The following is a 20,962-nucleotide window of genomic DNA, read 5'->3' as shown; positions in this document are numbered from 1 at the left end:
TGGGACACGCTGGGGAGAGCGGGACTGTGCCGCCAGCACTGAGCCCCGGCTGGTCTTCGGGGGAGACTGGGCTTGCCCGGCCCTAAGGAACCGCTCCCTTCCCAAAGGAGACGGGTGCTCAGGGCAGCACAGTGGGGGCGGTTCTGCTGCCAGGACGAGGGCACCGGGCAGTGTCCCTGCAAGCAGGGACCACCCACCCCAGCACCAGCCCCAGCCTTGTGGCAGGCCACCCTCCCTCCCTGCGGGCATTAGATGGGGAGCACATGCCTGTCCTGCTGCTGGCTGGTCTATCTCCATTGGCATCTCCTCTTCGGTCCTCATGTCCACCTCCATCTCCTCGTCCCAATCCATGTCCACCTCCATCTCTTCCTCTGATTCCACCACAACGTCCACATCCATCTCTTCTGCCATCTCAACCACAACATCCACCTCCATCTCCTCCACCGTCCCCAAACACACATTCTTGCCACTTGCCTTAGGTCTCACGTCTCCAGCCTGGAAAGGGGAAAAGGAGGCACCAGCTCAGGCTGCGGGCAGGAACCGGCTGCTCCTGACAAGCATCCCTGCGGCACGAGCCCGGGGCACCCGGGGCTCCCCTGGGGATGGGTCCCTCCACCCAGGCGTGCTCCATTGCAGCAGGGCACCAACAGCCCAGAAGGGCTTCTCCCAGACCGTGGCCTTGCAGGGCTGTGTGGAGAGGCCAAGCCAAGCTCGAGGCCCCCCAATCTCCCCAGAGCAGGGTCCCCATCCCACCCCATCCGCGCCTGCTCCAGCCTGCCTGGGCACTGGGGGGTTCCCACCTCCCTGCAGCAGGGCCATACCAGCAGCAGAACAAGCCTGCTATTCCTGGGGGCCTCCATGGTGCCACACTGATGGCAGCAGAGTGGGGAAGGAGATGTGGGGAGCAGGTGGGAAGGGCTGGGTCGGGGGTGCAAAGTGTCAGGAGCAGGGGAGAAGGGCTGCGGGGGGAGCAGAAGGGCTGTGCTGTGCTTGTTGGGCACTGGCAGTTGTGGATGGAACACGGGCCATGGCAACGGGTGCTTAGGGTGCCGCCTGCACCGTGGCCGTTGGGGACGGCCCCTGAAGGGGCTGCAGCACCATGGGGAACATGGGGGAATTTTTATGTACCCCTTGGGGCAAACGAAAGAGACTTACGTGCACAGATAGAAATCATAGAATCATGGGATGGTTGGGGTTGGAAGGGACCTTGAAGATCATCGAGTTCCCACCCCCCTGCTGTAGGAAGGGACACCTCCCACCAGACCAGGCTGCTCCAAGCCCCGTCCAACCTGGCCTTGAACACCTCCTGGGATGGGGCAGCCACAGCTTCTCTGGGCAACTCGCACCAGTGCCTCAGCACCCTCAAAGTGAAAAATGTCTTCCTAATATTTAGTCTAAAACTCCCCTCTTCCAGTTTAAAGCCATTTCCCCTCGTCCTATCGCTACATGCCCTAGTAAATAGTCCTCCCAGCTCTCCTGTAGCCCCTTTATGGACTGGAAGGCCACAATAAGGTCTCCCCGGAGCCTTCTCTTCACCAGGCTGAGCAACCCCAACTCTCTCAGCCAATCCTCACAGCAGAGGTGCACTAGCCCTCAGATCATCTTCGTGGCCCTCCACTGGACCCGCTCCAACAGCTCCATGTCCTTCTTACGTTGAGGGCTCCACAGCTCGACGCAGTACTCCAGGTCGGGTCTCACAAGAGTGGAGGAGAGGGGCACAATCACTTCCCCGACCTGCTGGCCACACTTCTCATGCAGCCCAGGATACAGTTTGCCTTCAGGGCTGCGATCGCACATTGCCGGCTCATGTTGAGCTTCTCCTCAATCAGCACACACAGATCCTTCTCCTCAGGGATGCTCTCCAGCCATTCTACACCGAGCCTGTATTAGTGCTTGGGATTGCCCGACTCAGATGTAGCACCTTGCACTTGGCCTTGTTGAACTTCATGAGGTTGGCGTGGGCCCACCCCTCCAGTCTGTCCAGGTCCCTCTGGATGGCATCCCTCCCCTCCAGCGTCTCTACCTCGCCACACAGCTTGGTATCATCAGCAAATTTGCTGAGGGTGCACTCCATCCCACTGTCCATGTCTCCGACAAAGATGTTGAATAGCACGGGTCCCACTACCGACCCCTGAGGAACGCCACCCATCACTGGTCTCCATGTGGACAGCGAGCCGTTGACCGCAACTCTCTGAGTGCAACCATCCAGCCAGTTCTTTATCCACAGAGTGGTCAGGAAGGAACACTGTGTTGGGCAGAGTCCTGTCGCCATCAGTAGTTCTCCGAGGTGTCTGCAGCGATGCGTCACCAGCAGACCCTTTCCATCCACTTGCCCCAGCACCCATTCCGCAGCGGTTGTATGGGGCACCTCAGCCAGGCGGGGGCTCCATTCCCCAGCCCAGCTCTGCTGCCCAAAGGTTGACTCCCACCTCTCTGCAACCTCCTTTCACATAGTTGTAGAGCGTGAGAAGGTCTCCCCTCAGACTCCTTTTCTCCAGGCTAAACACCCCCAGTTCCCTCAGCCGCTCCTCAGAAGACGCGTACTCCAGACCCCTCAACAGCTTCATTGCCCTTCTGTGGACACGCTCCAGCGCCTCAATCTCCTTCCCGTGGTGAGGGCCCAAACCAGAACATAGTATTCAAGAAGCGGCCTCACCAGTGCCCAGTACAGGGGTAAAATCACCTCCCTGGTCCTACTGGCTACAATAGTCCCGATGCAGGCCAGGATGCCGGTGGCCTTCTTGGCCACCTGGGCACTTGCTGGCTCCTGTTCAGCCGGCCATCAGTCACCACCCCCACGTCCCTCTCTGCTGAGCACCTTTCCAGCCACTCCTCCCCAAGCCTGTAGCACTGGTGGGGGTTGTTGTGGCCAAAGTGTAAGACCCGGCATGTGGCCTTAGTGAAACTCCTACACTTTGCCTTGGCCCATCCATCTCCTCTGCAGAGCCTCCCTACCCTCAGGCAGATCAACACTCCCACCCAGCTTGGTCTCCTCTGCAAACTGACTGAGGGTGCACTCCATCCCCTCATCCCGATCACTGAGGAAGATGTTAAACAGGACTGGCCCCAGTACCGAGCCCTGGGGGACACCACTCGTGACTGGATGCCAACTGCAATGAACTCCATTCACCACCACTCTCTGGGCCCGGCCTTCCAGCCAGGGTTTTACCCAGCAAAGCGTATGCCCATCCGAGCCGTGAGCAGCTCGTTTCTCCAGGGGAATGCTGGGGGAAACAATGCCAAAGGCTTTACTAAAGTCCAGACAGACAACACCCACAGCTTTTCCCTCATCCAAGAAGCGGGTGACCATGTTGTAGAAGGAGATCAGGTTAGTCACGCAGGACCTGCCTCTCACAAACCCATGTAGACTGGGCCACTGCAGTTGATACTGTTACTGGATGGCCTCAGGCATTTCCCTCCTGCACCAATAAAGCAAGGGAAGTGGTTAAAATATTGCTAAAAGACATTATTCCGAGATTCGCTCTTCCTTTAGGAATGTCATCAGATAGGGGGGCCCATTTTATTGTAGACAGGTACGTAAAACACGTGAGCAAAGGCCTAGCTCTAACGGGGGACCTCCGTACCCCTTACAGGCCGCAATCAAGCAGGAAAGGAGAACGAATGAATTATACACTTAAATTGCAACTTGGGAACATATGTCAGGAAACCTCGATGACTTGGGTACAAGCGTTACCCTTAGCATTACAAAGTCAGAATACAACCTCGGGGAGAGAACAACAGAAGTCCATAGAAGTTAATGTATGGACGGCCTTCCCAGGCCCCGCATATACCAGGCACCACTCACACCACCCAGAGCAGCTGGGAACCACCACTCTGGAAAGGCCACGGGTGCCCCGAGCCAATGCCGCGGGAGCTTGGGGCTGAGAGACAGGAAGAAAACGCTTTATTTACAAAAGACAACTACAACAGAACTATTTACAACTCTTTACAAAAAAAAACCAAACAAACAACTCAAACAACAACTACCTAAAAAGCCCCTCAAACAACAACTCTTTAAAAAAAAACAACTCAAACACAAACTATTTACAGATCTTCCTCTTCTTACATCCCCTCCTCTGCCGCCGGTCCCCGGATCTCTGCTGGCCCTGCAAGGAAAGCAAGCGGCACGGTCGTTTGGCTAACGAGCAGCCCCTCGCCTGGCAGAGCTGGGGGGTCCCGAGCCCACTCCGCGGCAGCAGCTGCTTTGGGTCGGGGTTGGCCCCGATGGGCACTCGCTGTGCCACAGCCCCAGGACACGCTGGGGAGAGTGGGACTGTGCCACCAGCACTGAGCCCCGGCTGGGCTTTGGGGGAGACTGGGCTTGCCCGGCCCTAAGGAACCGCTGCCTTCCCAAAGCAGATGGGTGCTCAGGGCAGCGCAGTGGTGGAGTTTCTGCTGCCAGGACGAGGGCACCGGGCACAGCGTCCCTGCAAGCAGGGACCAACCACCCCAGCCCCAGCCCAAGCCCCAGCCCCAGCCCCAGCCTGGTGGCAGGCGACCCTCCCTCCCTGCGAGCAGTGGATGGGGAGCACATGCCTGTCCTGCTGCTGGCTGGTCTATCTCCATGGGCGTCTCCTCCTCTGTCTTTTCATCTACTTCCATCTGCTCGTCTGTACCCCCATCTACCTCCATCTCCTCGTCCGTCTCACCCTCCACCTCCATCTTCTCCTCCATCTCCATGTCCACCTCCATCTCTACCTCTAACTCTACCACCACGTCCACTTCCATCTCTTCCTCTCTTCCAAAAGCCACGCTGTTGGCAGGCACTGCAGGTCCCATGGATCCAGCCTGGAAAGGGGCAGAGGAGGCAACAGCTCAGGCTGCGGGCAGGACCTGGCTGCTCCTGGCGAGCATCCCTGCGGAGTGAGCCGGGGCACTTGGGGCTCCCCTGTGTACAGGTACCCCCCCCCCAAGGATGCTCCATTGCAGCAGGGCACCAGCAGCACAGAAGGGCTTCTCCCAGCCCGTGGCCTTGCAGGGCTGTGTGGAGAGGTCAAGCCAAGCTCCTGCCCCTCGAGCTCCCCAGAGCAGGGTCCCCATCCCACCCCATCCCCGCCTGCTCCAGCCTGCCCGGGCAGTGAGAGGGTGCCCACTTCCCTGTGGCGGTGCCATACCAGCAGCAGAACAAGCCTCCTCTTCCTGGGGGCCTCCACAGTGCCACCCTGATAGCAGCAGAGAGAGGGGAGTGAGCGGATAGGAACAGGCGGGAAGGGCTGGGTCGGGGGTGCAAGGTGTCAGGAGCAGGGGAGAAGGGCTGCGGGGGGAGCACGGAGATGCGCTGCACTGGACTCGTTGGGCACTGGCAGTTGTGGATGGAACACGGGCCATGGCAACAGGTGCTCAGGGTGCCGCCTGCGCCGTGGGCGATGGGGACGACCCCTGAAGGGGCTGCATCATTACAGGAACATGGGGGAATTTTTATGTTCCCCCTTGGGGCAAATGAAACAGACTTATGTGCACAGATAGACTTGGGTCAGTGCTTCAGCACCGTCAAAGTGAAAAATGTCTTCCTAATATTTAGTCTAAAACTCCCCTCTTCCAGTTTAAAGCCATTCCCCCTCGTCCTATCGCTACATGCCCTAGTAAATAGTCCTTCCCCAGCTCTCCTGCAGCCCCTTTATGGACTGGAAGGCCACAATAAGGTCTCCCTGGAGCCTTCTCTTCTCCAGGCTGAACAACCCCAACACTCTCAGCCTGTCCTCCCAGCAGAGCTGCTCCAGCCATCAGATCATCTTTGTGGCCCTCCTCTGGACGTGCTCCAACAGCTCCATGTCCTTCTTATATTGGGGACTCCAGAGCTGGAGGCAGTACTCCAGGTGGGGTCTCACGAGAGTGGAGGAGAGGAGCACAATCACTTCCCCGACTTGCTGGCCACACTTCTTCTGATGCAGCCCAGGATACGATTGGCCTGTGGGGCTGCGATTGCATATCGCCGGCTCATGTTGAGCTTCTCCTCAATCAGCACACACAGATCCTTCTCCACAGGGATGCTCTCCAGCCATTCCCAACTGTGCCTGTGTTTGTGCTTGGGATTGCCCAACTCAGATGTAGCACCTTACACTTGGCCTTGCTGAACTTCATGAGGTTGGCGTGGGCCCACCCCTCCAGCCTGTCCAGGTCCCTCTGGATGGCATCCCTCCCCTCCAGTGTGTCTGTCTTGCCAAACAGCTTGGTATCAGCAGCAAACCTGCTGAGGGTGCACTCCATCCCACTGTCCGTGTCTCTGACAAAGATGTTGAACAGCACGGGTCCCAGTACTGACCCCTGAGGAACACCACCCATCACTGGTCTCCACTGGGGCACCGAGCCGTTGACCGCCACTCTCCGAGTGTGACCACCCAGCCAGTTCTTTATCCACTGAGTGGTCAGGAAGGAACACTGTGTTGGGCAGAATCCCCCCACCAGCAGCGGTTCTCTGAGGAGTCCACAGCGATACGCTACCAGCACATCCCTTCCCTCCACTTGCCCCAGCACCCATCTCGCAGCTGTTGCATGGGGCACTTCAGCCCGGCTGGGGCTCCATCCCCCAGCCCAGCTCTGCTGCCCAAAGGTGCATCCCCAGACAGCTGCAGGGCAATGCTGGGGCTGTTCCTGCTCTCATCTCCAAGGCAAACCCCACTCCCTGAGCAGTTACAATCTCAGTTTCCCCTTAAAGGGATCAGCGTGTGTTATGGTTTGAGAAACCCACAATTTATTATTATTTAGAAAGGGACTTGGGAAAAAACAAGGAAATCCAGGAGTTGAATTATAAACAGATTTAATAGAGTGAGATTAAATAAATAACATGAAAAGCACTAAAGAACCAACACTGATCCCAAAGGCAGTACACAATATGCAAAGATTATTCTCAGCCCATTCTGTCCGCAGAAGCTGTGCACAGCACCCCACACACTCACCCCTCCCACGTATTTACCGACCACTCCCTTTCTCCTTCCAAAACAGTGCAAAAGGGCTTTTATTAAGAGGAATCCAAAACCCCACTGGGACTCGGAGACACCGAAACAGGACAATTGCCCCCCTCCATTGCCCACAGCCACACAGAACACGTTCCCGGGAAGGGCACAAGACAGGGAGTGCCGGGGGGAGCCGGGGACAGCGGGCGAGAGGGCCCGGGCCGCGGGGCCGTCGCCCGGGGAAGGCGGCGGAAGGGCCGCAGCTCTGCGGAAGGCTCCGCTGCGAAACCCCGACGGGCGCGGGGGGAGACACCGCCCCGTTTCCCTCCCGGGTTGCGGTGGGACCGGCCCCGGCTGCGAGCGGGGCGCGGGGAGAAGCGGGGCGGGAGGAGGTGGCCCCGAATCGGGGGGAACCACATCGGGGATCTTCACCCGCGGTGCAAACACCAGTGGAGCCATTCGGCTTTGCTGCAGCTCTGCAATGAAGTGGAATCGGACCAACGGACAGAGCAGCACTTGTCCTCTCAAGAACACCCTCCCCAGAAGGGACTGTCTCTCCGTAAGCCATAATAAATGTAGAAGAGAGGGTTATGTAGCCAGGGACCGCTTACCTGTAACCGAAACATTGACTAAAATACATTTATCGGGAATGCATTAATACGCAGAAAGCACATTCAGTACGGGGCAAGTTTCGGCTTAAGGGCAGAGTCACCGGAGCCTTCCCTGGAAAGCGGCTCCTTCCCCCGGCCAGCTCAGCACCGGCAGCCAGGACCCACCGGGGAGAGACGCACAGCCTCGACCCCGGCGGGAGGGAGAGAGGGAAGGAGGAGACCCCGCCGGCCCCGCGTCTGCGCACCCCCGATACCGGCGGGAAGCGGCCCCTCCCCAGACCGGGCACCCCGCACCCCCGCCCGGGCACCCCACACCCCGACCCCCGCCCGGGCAGCCTCACCCCGGGCCAGCAGCAGCACGGCCGCGGTCCCCCGCCGCCGCCCCAGCCCGGGCTCGGGCTCGGGCTCGGGCTCCGCTGCCGCCGCCGCCCGCACCCCCATGGCCCGCAGCGCTCCCCGCCCGCCGCTAAGCAGCGGCTAATTAAGGAGGGGGCGGGGCCGCGGCTAACGAGCGCCCCGGGGACACCGCTCTCCAGCAGCCCGGGAACCCCGCTGCCGCCCAGTGCCCTCACCTCCGTAAGCGGGACCCCCTCTCTGCACAGGGACCCCCTGCCCGCGGGGCGGCCGTGCCAGCACTCCCAGCCCCCTCCAGCCCCGGGAACCCAGAGCAGCTGGGAACCACCACTCTGCAAAGGCCACGGGTGCCCCGTGCCAATGCCGCGGCAGCTTGGGGCTGAGAGACAGGAAGAAAAAGCTTTATTTACAAAAAACAACTCCAACAACAACTGTTTACAAAAAGCAACTCGAACAATAACTATTTACAAAAATGAAAACAAAGTGAACACCAACTATGTACAATTCCTCCTCTTCTTACATCCCCTCCTCTGCCGCCGGTCCCCGGATCTCTGCTGGCCCTGCAAGGAAAGCAAGCAGCACGGTCGTTTGGCTAACGAGCAGCCCCTCTCCTGGCAGAGCTGGGGGGTCCCGAGGCGGCTCCGCGGCTGCAGCTTCTTTGGGTCGGGGTTGGCGCCGATGGGCACTCGCTGTGCCACAACCCTGGGACACGCTGGGGAGAGCGGGACTGTGCCGCCAGCACTGAGCCCCGGCTGGTCTTCGGGGGAGACTGGGCTTGCCCGGCCCTAAGGAACCGCTCCCTTCCCAAAGGAGACGGGTGCTCAGGGCAGCACAGTGGGGGCGGTTCTGCTGCCAGGACGAGGGCACCGGGCAGTGTCCCTGCAAGCAGGGACCACCCACCCCAGCACCAGCCCCAGCCTTGTGGCAGGCCACCCTCCCTCCCTGCGGGCATTAGATGGGGAGCACATGCCTGTCCTGCTGCTGGCTGGTCTATCTCCATTGGCATCTCCTCTTCGGTCCTCATGTCCACCTCCATCTCCTCGTCCCAATCCATGTCCACCTCCATCTCTTCCTCTGATTCCACCACAACGTCCACATCCATCTCTTCTGCCATCTCAACCACAACATCCACCTCCATCTCCTCCACCGTCCCCAAACACACATTCTTGCCACTTGCCTTAGGTCTCACGTCTCCAGCCTGGAAAGGGGAAAAGGAGGCACCAGCTCAGGCTGCGGGCAGGAACCGGCTGCTCCTGACAAGCATCCCTGCGGCACGAGCCCGGGGCACCCGGGGCTCCCCTGGGGATGGGTCCCTCCACCCAGGCGTGCTCCATTGCAGCAGGGCACCAACAGCCCAGAAGGGCTTCTCCCAGACCGTGGCCTTGCAGGGCTGTGTGGAGAGGCCAAGCCAAGCTCGAGGCCCCCCAATCTCCCCAGAGCAGGGTCCCCATCCCACCCCATCCGCGCCTGCTCCAGCCTGCCTGGGCACTGGGGGGTTCCCACCTCCCTGCAGCAGGGCCATACCAGCAGCAGAACAAGCCTGCTATTCCTGGGGGCCTCCATGGTGCCACACTGATGGCAGCAGAGTGGGGAAGGAGATGTGGGGAGCAGGTGGGAAGGGCTGGGTCGGGGGTGCAAAGTGTCAGGAGCAGGGGAGAAGGGCTGCGGGGGGAGCAGAAGGGCTGTGCTGTGCTTGTTGGGCACTGGCAGTTGTGGATGGAACACGGGCCATGGCAACGGGTGCTTAGGGTGCCGCCTGCACCGTGGCCGTTGGGGACGGCCCCTGAAGGGGCTGCAGCACCATGGGGAACATGGGGGAATTTTTATGTACCCCTTGGGGCAAACGAAAGAGACTTACGTGCACAGATAGAAATCATAGAATCATGGGATGGTTGGGGTTGGAAGGGACCTTGAAGATCATCGAGTTCCCACCCCCCTGCTGTAGGAAGGGACACCTCCCACCAGACCAGGCTGCTCCAAGCCCCGTCCAACCTGGCCTTGAACACCTCCTGGGATGGGGCAGCCACAGCTTCTCTGGGCAACTCGCACCAGTGCCTCAGCACCCTCAAAGTGAAAAATGTCTTCCTAATATTTAGTCTAAAACTCCCCTCTTCCAGTTTAAAGCCATTTCCCCTCGTCCTATCGCTACATGCCCTAGTAAATAGTCCTCCCAGCTCTCCTGTAGCCCCTTTATGGACTGGAAGGCCACAATAAGGTCTCCCCGGAGCCTTCTCTTCACCAGGCTGAGCAACCCCAACTCTCTCAGCCAATCCTCACAGCAGAGGTGCACTAGCCCTCAGATCATCTTCGTGGCCCTCCACTGGACCCGCTCCAACAGCTCCATGTCCTTCTTACGTTGAGGGCTCCACAGCTCGACGCAGTACTCCAGGTCGGGTCTCACAAGAGTGGAGGAGAGGGGCACAATCACTTCCCCGACCTGCTGGCCACACTTCTCATGCAGCCCAGGATACAGTTTGCCTTCAGGGCTGCGATCGCACATTGCCGGCTCATGTTGAGCTTCTCCTCAATCAGCACACACAGATCCTTCTCCTCAGGGATGCTCTCCAGCCATTCTACACCGAGCCTGTATTAGTGCTTGGGATTGCCCGACTCAGATGTAGCACCTTGCACTTGGCCTTGTTGAACTTCATGAGGTTGGCGTGGGCCCACCCCTCCAGTCTGTCCAGGTCCCTCTGGATGGCATCCCTCCCCTCCAGCGTCTCTACCTCGCCACACAGCTTGGTATCATCAGCAAATTTGCTGAGGGTGCACTCCATCCCACTGTCCATGTCTCCGACAAAGATGTTGAATAGCACGGGTCCCACTACCGACCCCTGAGGAACGCCACCCATCACTGGTCTCCATGTGGACAGCGAGCCGTTGACCGCAACTCTCTGAGTGCAACCATCCAGCCAGTTCTTTATCCACAGAGTGGTCAGGAAGGAACACTGTGTTGGGCAGAGTCCTGTCGCCATCAGTAGTTCTCCGAGGTGTCTGCAGCGATGCGTCACCAGCAGACCCTTTCCATCCACTTGCCCCAGCACCCATTCCGCAGCGGTTGTATGGGGCACCTCAGCCAGGCGGGGGCTCCATTCCCCAGCCCAGCTCTGCTGCCCAAAGGTTGACTCCCACCTCTCTGCAACCTCCTTTCACATAGTTGTAGAGCGTGAGAAGGTCTCCCCTCAGACTCCTTTTCTCCAGGCTAAACACCCCCAGTTCCCTCAGCCGCTCCTCAGAAGACGCGTACTCCAGACCCCTCAACAGCTTCATTGCCCTTCTGTGGACACGCTCCAGCGCCTCAATCTCCTTCCCGTGGTGAGGGCCCAAACCAGAACATAGTATTCAAGAAGCGGCCTCACCAGTGCCCAGTACAGGGGTAAAATCACCTCCCTGGTCCTACTGGCTACAATAGTCCCGATGCAGGCCAGGATGCCGGTGGCCTTCTTGGCCACCTGGGCACTTGCTGGCTCCTGTTCAGCCGGCCATCAGTCACCACCCCCACGTCCCTCTCTGCTGAGCACCTTTCCAGCCACTCCTCCCCAAGCCTGTAGCACTGGTGGGGGTTGTTGTGGCCAAAGTGTAAGACCCGGCATGTGGCCTTAGTGAAACTCCTACACTTTGCCTTGGCCCATCCATCTCCTCTGCAGAGCCTCCCTACCCTCAGGCAGATCAACACTCCCACCCAGCTTGGTCTCCTCTGCAAACTGACTGAGGGTGCACTCCATCCCCTCATCCCGATCACTGAGGAAGATGTTAAACAGGACTGGCCCCAGTACCGAGCCCTGGGGGACACCACTCGTGACTGGATGCCAACTGCAATGAACTCCATTCACCACCACTCTCTGGGCCCGGCCTTCCAGCCAGGGTTTTACCCAGCAAAGCGTATGCCCATCCGAGCCGTGAGCAGCTCGTTTCTCCAGGGGAATGCTGGGGGAAACAATGCCAAAGGCTTTACTAAAGTCCAGACAGACAACACCCACAGCTTTTCCCTCATCCAAGAAGCGGGTGACCATGTTGTAGAAGGAGATCAGGTTAGTCACGCAGGACCTGCCTCTCACAAACCCATGTAGACTGGGCCACTGCAGTTGATACTGTTACTGGATGGCCTCAGGCATTTCCCTCCTGCACCAATAAAGCAAGGGAAGTGGTTAAAATATTGCTAAAAGACATTATTCCGAGATTCGCTCTTCCTTTAGGAATGTCATCAGATAGGGGGGCCCATTTTATTGTAGACAGGTACGTAAAACACGTGAGCAAAGGCCTAGCTCTAACGGGGGACCTCCGTACCCCTTACAGGCCGCAATCAAGCAGGAAAGGAGAACGAATGAATTATACACTTAAATTGCAACTTGGGAACATATGTCAGGAAACCTCGATGACTTGGGTACAAGCGTTACCCTTAGCATTACAAAGTCAGAATACAACCTCGGGGAGAGAACAACAGAAGTCCATAGAAGTTAATGTATGGACGGCCTTCCCAGGCCCCGCATATACCAGGCACCACTCACATCAGGGGAAGAATAAGTGGGAATAACTGTCTGATGTCTTTAGGAAAAACTTTACAGGAACTGCAAAAATACGTGGCAACAAATAGACCCTTGGAGCTCGATACAGATGCACAGCCGTTCGCCTGGAGATTGGGTCTACGTTAAGTCCTGGGGTTCGGGACCGCTGACTGAAAAATGGAAAGGACCATTCCAGGTTCTCTGAACCACCGATACAGCCGTTAAGGTTTGGGGAAGAGGACCGTGCATCCGTTACTCCAGAATCAAAAAGGCCCCAGTCCCACGGAGAATAGAGCAACAATTGCCTTTTAAATTCCAGAGAAAGAAAAATTATGGTTATTTTCTGGGGTTTGTTGGTGCTAACAATGGTTGCAAAGCGCCATGTGTGGCACACTGTACAGTGGGATGAAAACTTGCATCTAACGCTAACACAACATATTACCCAGATACTACATAAGAGCGATTGTTGGGTCTGTTCTCTATTACCAAACCACTCTCTCTCAGGGGGATCAGGGGTGTCTGTTATCGGAGTCCCAATTCCCCAAGGTCTTTCCTGGACCAGTTCCAGCAATGAGCCCCGTCTTAGTGGGAGATGGAAGGATAAGAGCGACTCTTTAGACGTCACTAATAAAAGTGAGCGTCACAACTCTACCACAGGTTACTATGGAGGAGGCAGAAGGAGTCCCAGCCTAAGAGCTGGGGACGATGGATGTGACAATACCACTCCTAGCTTTCATTAACGTAACAAAAGTTTTCTTGGGTTGGAGGGTGTTTTCCTGGTTGTAAGCGGACAAGCTCCTGTTGGAACACTGACAGGACATTGACAGGTTTTGGATTTTAGGAGCCTCCCTTTTCCAACAGGGACAGGCTGGGAGTGGTTGTGTGGAGGGAATCATGGACGCAAAGTATTAGCTGCCAGATGGAAAGGAGCATGTTCTCTAGGGGCTTTAGTACCAAATGTGACACTAGTTGACAAATTATATGAGCAGGGTGGATGGATTAAAATCTTCCTGGAGCAGGAGATATTTAAAAGATCAACCAACGTCATTGCTGACCGTCCATCTAAATGTCATGGTCTTGTCAGGTGGTTTATCCCCTGGCTTGGAGTGAGCCAATTACACAACACCAGAGTAAACATATCTGCTGTAATAGAAAGCACGGAGACCAAAACAGTTGATGCCGTATGGGCCTTACAAATTGAAGTATCTAGGTTTCTCCCAAATGGTATTACAAAATGGAATGGCTCTTGACTTACTGTTGGCTTCACAGGGAGGTGTCTGTGCAGTAACCAACACCAGCTGTTGGATGTATGTGACCAGAGTGGCAGGATTTCCACAGACTTGGCAGAAATTTGGGAGGAAATTAAATCTTACATGAAGTAACTAATGATAACACCTCAAAGGGCATCAAGGAATGATGACGTGCATCCAGCGCTGCCGTAAAAAATGCCGCCTTCTAAAACCTTCCAACAAGTCTTAGAGGGTTTTCTTTGACCGAGTTTGACAGAATCAGATCGTTAAGAGAACTGTCAAGATACTCTGAGGTAAGCCTTAAATAACCCATAACACAACAGCAGCACAAAAATCTCAACTGAAAGGTGTCGCTCCTGCCAGGCTTCCGATGAGAGGGCTCATTCCCAGTCCCCAATGCTACGCGCACCACCTTCACTCAGGGCCCCCCACACTCACCCCTCCCACAGTATTTACCAACCACTCTCTTTCTCCTTCCAAAACTGTGCAAAAAGGCTTTTATGAACACCAACATAAACTCCCACTGGGACTCATAGACAAACCAAAACAGGACAATTGCCCCCACGTTGCCCACAGCCAAACAGTTCCCAGGAAGGGCACAAGACAGAGTCCCCGCGATGCTGCAGCTGCTCTGCGGCAGGAAAATAAGGTACAGCCCAGGTCCCGAGTCTCTGCTGCCGCAGCAGCAGCTTTGGGCTCCCCCACCGCGGCTGTGCAGGACTCGGCAGCTCTCGGCGAAGGTCTCATGGCTTCGGGCTGGTCTTGGCACAGCCATCGTGCACCGGCATCGTCTGCAGAAGGGACAGCTGCAAGAGGCAAAAGGCCGAGGCCGAGCTCAGACAAGCCCACGCGCTTGGGGCCATACGGAGCTCCACGGTAGCGGGCTGTCAGGGAAGATGCACCCTCTGACACCCGCCCCGACAAACACTTGGTCCTCCTGGAATGGAAGTCACAGGTTCCCAGAGTCACCCTCACCTGAGCTCACATTACCAACAAGTACAGGTGCTTTCTGGCACACCATTCACACACACAACACCCAGACCTCACATGGAGATGAACGAGAGAGGTTCCGACAGCATTTAGTAAGCCAACTCTTTTTTCCCAAAGACAGATTTGCGCTGCTGCCCCCTCAGTCCCACAGGCTTCTTCCTCAGCAGGAGGGCTGCTGCTTACACAGGGCACTGAAGAGCTCTTCTGTCATCATCTAGTTTAGAAACTTGGCAGCGAGCGTGTGAAAAGGGAAAACAGGGAGGGTCATCGAGATGAGGAACACTCAAGGGGAACGTCCTTCGCATAACCTCTCTTCTCCGGTCAGTTCCAGTTGTCTAAGTCTCCTCCACTCCCCCTCCCACCCTGCCTGATCTGTGGCCACATCAGAGACTACACCTCGGGGAATGATGCTGTTTGGCCGAGGCCCACAGACGTGCCTCACTGGGTATTCCCACTGCCCGCTGGACTCCCTTCCTGACAGCCAAACCAAACTCGGGCTCTGGCATCGAGCAAAGTTGTGCCCATCACTACAGCCACTGTGACTTTCGAAGAGACCCTTCCTGCTCCTCACCTGATTCTGCAACTCAGCTACTCAATGACCGCAGCGCGCGTTGAAGTCCTCCTGTAAAGGAAAGGCAAGGATTTATTTATGGTCTCCACTCTGGTCAGGGTCACCGTCTATCTTCAACTTCTGTGAGGTCTACCCTGGGAGGCTGCTGCCACTGGCATTTCCCATCCTTCCTCCGTACGGCCAGAGCTGCCTCCACCAAGGAAGGGTCTGTTCTCACCTGGCTGGAAGCAGGCATCTCGGGCTGCTCAGCCTCAGCGAGAGAAACTCCACCTGCATCTGGCAGCGACCAACCTCTGCAACGTCTCTTCAGTCTCCTCCGCTCACGCTCCACCTGCACGTTGCATAGCAGAAAGGGTCACAGAAACCTGCCACCAAACGACGAGCAAAGGCACCTCTGGACATCAGGGCAAGGAGCTGTCTGCTCACAGACTCTTCATTGCACCCCACAACGCCGGGGGCAAAGAGCACTCCAAGTAGCCCATGGAAGAGAAAGAGCAAGAGGAACCCCTTCCTGACACAAGAGCGCCAAGTGTGTGTGTGTACGGGGACCCTGGGGCAAGAAGGGGGGTACCGCAGTGAAGGTGCATCTGCGAAGGCAACGAGAGGGAAAAGACAAAAGTGTGAGTCCACAGGGGAAAGGGGCAGAGGGAAGGAAACAAGCAGAGGACTCCAAAGTGCTGTCGGTGGAAACGCGGTGTCTTCCAGGGGACCTGGAGCCTTTGCAGAGGCAACAAAAGCCTGTTTTACCTCCTCAAGAGTCCTCCTCAGGTCAGCGTTGTAGATCTTCAGCTCCGTCTTCTCCAGGTCCAGCTCTGCAACTGCTCGCTCCAGACATTCCACCCGCTCCGACAGGAGTCTCTTCTCCGAGGGCCATGGTAGCTGCTGCCCTTCTGCAATAGGCTGCTGGGAATTCAGAGGGGACATCATGTGAGCTGGTGCCACAGAAAGGTTAGAAGGGCCACAATCGACACATCTCGGGGAGTGACCGGACTCAGGAATGGACAGTGTTACGTCCCAAAACAACACACTCCCTTCCTAGGGGCCCTCTTCCACATCACCCTGGAGAAATTGTGGACCGTGGAGTTGTTTATTCTGGACTCGCTGCCTGCTAGTTTTGTTTAACGTCCCCCATTCTCTTCAGAGAGAGACCGGAAACATTCATTTCCTATTCCACCACTTCACGGTTTTACAAAGGTCTGCAGTATTTCCAGCTCCCTCTCTCAGCCATTCTTGTCCATCTTCAAGACTTCCACATTTACAGGTTCCTCTTAGGGAAGCTATTTAACACCTTTGGTCATCCTCTTTGACCTCCACTATAAACTCCCCTGCCCATAGTTCCACTCTCTGTCCTTGGACAAACAACCATGCAGGATGTGGGTGAAACACGTATTTCTGCAGTCATAAAATACTCTGGGTTTTTTTCTCCCTTCCCTTTACCCGTTACATCATCACTACAGAACTGCTCTTTGAGAAAAAGCAGATTATCAGCCAAGCCCTGTGCGCTGCTCTGAACCTACTCAAGAGGCACCTCCCCTCTCGGGGGTTTCTGGATGAGCTGCTCCTTGAAGCAATCTCTGACAGCCTCTATAAGTAGCCTTGATATCAGCACCATACCCATCCATACGGCTGCAACTGCATTGCTCCATCTAATGCTGTTGCATACCTGATCGAGATGGATGCAACTGAAATCTCCCATTGCTTTCATATTTCCTGCCCTTGTCACTTCTCTGCTTCCCATCAACAGAACACAATACCTGTCATCATCCGTATCAGGCTGGTAGTAATATTTCTCAAGTAATGCAGAAGTGTATAATGCCTAAATACGGTATTTCCTTAGCAGCATTATTTATACACCCATATACTAACAAAATGCTAAAAGTACGGGCAGGGTCCCAGGCAAGTTTGCAGGACGGGCTGTTGCAGCAGTTCTGCCAGCAGTACCTGGCTCAGATCACCTTGGAGAAATCCACACAAATTTGCCTCCGGGCTTTTTGGACTGCGGCACAAGTACGTGCTGGATGCCCAACGAAGCCTTCAGCCTCACCAGGCAATGGTACGAATTCCATTCCTTTAATACCCTGGAAAAGCTGTACCTCAGACATCTCCATCTCTCAGAGCATCCTCTAAGCACCAGCACTGTCGCAGCCCTTCAGCCGTCCTTACAAAGTTCTACTCAGTTTAGTACATGAGTTTGCTCAGCTCTGCCCTTTCCTTTCCATGCTAATCCCTAACCACGACACGATGGTTGAGCTTGCCGAGAGAGGAGAGAACCCATTCCCCACCCCCAACTGACAAGCCGGTCAACTACTTATGGGAATATACATTCCCGTATCTTGATGGGAAAGACCTTTAGAATCCTTCATAGACTTCGTAGTAGAGTGATGATCAGTCACAATGCATACCTGAAGATGGAACCGGTCCCTGTCCCTCTCAGAAACCAGACTCTCCAGGATGGCAATTTCTTCCCTCAGAGTCCCGTTGGCCATTTCGCTCTTGGAAAGGGCACCAGTCAGTGCTTGTGCCTTCTCCTTCCATTCCATTTCTCTGCTTTCCGTCTGCTTCAAAACAGCAATCACACGCTCCACTGCTTCCCGCTTTGCTTCCCGCTCATCTGCCAGTTGCTGGGTGAGCTCCTTCTGCCTTTGCAAGAGACCCTCTCTCTCCTGGAGAACTCTCCTCTTCTCCACTTCCTCTTCCTCCCATTTTCGCAGTTTCTGGAGTTGTTTCTTTAGCGTCTTGTCGTCACCTTTCCATCGCAAAGCCGATGTCAGTTGCTTCAGGAGTTCACTCTGCCTCCTCAGCTCTTGTTCCCTCCTTGCCAGAGTCTTCTCTAAAGACCTGACTCTGTCTCTCTGGGACCCGATCTCTTCATCCTTCTTGGTCAGAGAATGCTCAAGGCGTTTTAGCTCCCAATCCCGTTTTTCTTTAACTGCTTGCAGTCTGTCTCGTTCGTGCTGCAAAACAGGGAGGAAAAGACTCAACAATTCCACCTACCTATCTTTGGGTTTCAGCCTAAATCTGAACTCCCTCTCCAGTGGCAGTCACCTGGTTTTCTAGGGCATCCCTCTGCTGATGGAGGATCTGCATCTCCTCTCTCATGGTCTTGAGATCTTCCTTGTGCCTCTTCTCCACTGCCTTCATCGCACTCTGAGCTTCCTGCAGCTCTGCTTGCAGCTTTTCTGTCATGTTCTGTGAAAACAAATGCAGAGCAGTTACTGGGACATGCCATCGGGCTCAGCTTTTTCCTCTTTCCGTCTAAAAAGCACATTCCTTCAGCCACTTCTTTCTGCTTTGCTCCCCAGCTCTGCTGCCACTGGAACCCCTCCTTCCTCTTGCTCGGCTCTGGAGCTTACAAGGCTCTGGGCTTTCAGGGCCTGCAGTAGTCCTCGCCTCCTCGGACCCAGGACTTGGGGTTTCTCTCCTTCCTCCTGCCCCTCACTCGCGTACCTGCCTCTCCCAGCTTACGGCCACTTGCCAACCGCCTCTTCTTGCAACCTCCCCCACTCCTCACACTCACCTGCCCCTTCTCTTGCTGCTCTTTCACCTCCTGCCTGAGCTGCTCCACCTGCTGGTACGCTTCTCGCAGCTCTCCCTCCCTTTGCCGTAGCCTCTCTAACACAGCACACTTCTTACGCTCCTTTTCCAGCAGGACCTGCATATAACACACAGAAGACGGGTGGGAACCTCCCCTACAAAATCTGGGTGCCGAGACTCAAAGACGCGTGGGCTCACGCCTTCTCCAGGCACTCTGCTGCTGGTCCCCTCGCTCCTCGTCTGCCCCCTTGGAGACACCGCTTCCTAAGGGAGACTGGCAGGATAAACACGGTCCATCCACCCTCCGTCTGGGACTCAATCTTCCACAAACTCTTAGTCATCTAACAGGAAAACGTGTGGCTTTTCTCAAGTGTCTCGCCTTGCTGGTGAGGGGCTCCCTCCTCTTCTGCTGTTTCCTTCCTATGTGGCTTCCCATGAGACGTCCCATTCCCAGTCTCAGACACAGCCCTGCTCGCCTTTCTCCTCACCAAATTCCACGGAGAAAACACCGAGGGCATGCTCCACGCAGCCCCATATCCAGCCATCTCCCACACCTCCAGCCTTGCAAAGAACCACACAAGTTCCCCTTTCACACTCTTTACCTCTTGCTTGGCATTTTCCGCTCTGCTTCCTTCCTCTTCCTCTTGAGCTTGCATAGTAGCAACTTTCTGCTTCATCTCCAACAGCGTCTTCGCGTGCTCCTCTTCTGTCTCTGCCTTCTCTTCCCGCCATTGCTCCAGCATCTCCCGCAGCTCTGAATGGTGCCTTTCCCGCTCGCTCGCCTGATGAGTGGGGGAAAAGACTTCAAGATGAAGTCCCAGCCAAGCTCCTCAAAACTATGTGAAGCTTCATCCGTCCCACAACCCCCCTCCTCAACAGTGCACAGCAGTGGCTTTGGGCCCTCCCTAAAGCGGGTCCTATCAAGGAACTTCAGCGGAGGGTCAGCAGGTGGGAGAGAAGGAGATGGTACCTCCCCCTCTCTGATGGCTGCCTCTTTCCCAGCACCTCTCTCCTCAGGATTTCTCTCTGCTCTCAGAGTCTCTCTTTTCAAAGCTCACCTCCCTTTTCATCAATGAAAAGGTGCAGATGGACTGCCGGGTCAGAAAGAGACCGCACCCTGATGCCCGACCCACAAGACAGGCCACCATCTCAAGTACCAGGACAAGGGGTCTGTTCCATATGCTTCAATACCTCTCTCAGCCCTCCAAGGGCACAAAGAAAGGAACGCAGCTGCCGTGACTGCAGTTGGCAGCGATGTTTGGAGTCGACTTCAGGGCAGACGGGAGTCTGGAAAGACCCTACCCCTTCGCTGCCGTGTTTTGGGTGGGGACCACCCAACCTGCTGTTGAACGCGCCTTACGCCCACGCTGACTCTGTGGCTGCACCTACTGTCCCCGCACAGTCCTGGGGGTCCTCACGTGCCTTCAAGCACGACCCATTGGCTCTGCTGCCCGGCCCAGCACCGCGTGGCCGACGACAGATGACTGCTGCCATTTCACACCCTCAGGCTACTGTTCTCCTAACGCCGGCCCACACAGCTTGCTGGAAGAATTCAGAAGCACATTGTTTCCTACCAGGTCCTGCAGGAGCTTGTTCATCTCCACTTGGTGATCAGACTCCTGAAGTCTGAGCCTATCCTTATGCTGCTGTTCTGTCGCCAAGAGTTGTCGCGCCGCCTTTTCCCGTTCCCGCTTCAGGAGATCTCTCTCTGCTTCCAGCTCCCATCGGAGGCACTTCACCTCCCCTGCAAAAAGGACAGACAGCAGATTCAGTGCCTGCACAAACAACGCTTCGGACTTTACTGACCTGAAGCCATCTGGATTTCAGGGTAGGAGGGATCTCTCTCCAGCTCCTTCACTCCTCAGAAGCACTGCGGACAGAGAGCTGTTGGATACCACCTTCCCCAGGCAGGGGCAGCTCCACAAACACCAGCCTCTCACCTTGGATCACCTCCCTGGCCTGCGTGACTGTGTGCAGCTGCATTTCCAGATGACTCCTGGCCATCTCCAGCTGCGATAAGCGCTGCTGAGCCTCAAACAGGCGGGATTCCAGGGTCTCCTTCACTGACCTGCAAATGGCCAAGAGGAAGACAAAGGAGGTTCTTGCTCCTGAGCAGCACGGCTGAGAAACCACAACTCCATTTTATGGGAACCAGAAGTATCAGAGAGGAGAAACACGTATCCATACAGGTGGACAAACATCTCCATGTTTTTTTCCTTTTCTTTTTTCAATTTTGCTTTCTCTTTTTTTTTTT

This window comes from Vanellus vanellus, assembly GCF_965231255.1.
Source record: "Vanellus vanellus genome assembly, chromosome: 15".
Lineage (NCBI taxonomy): Eukaryota > Metazoa > Chordata > Aves > Charadriiformes > Charadriidae > Vanellus > Vanellus vanellus.
This window is presented reverse-complemented; position numbering follows the sequence as displayed.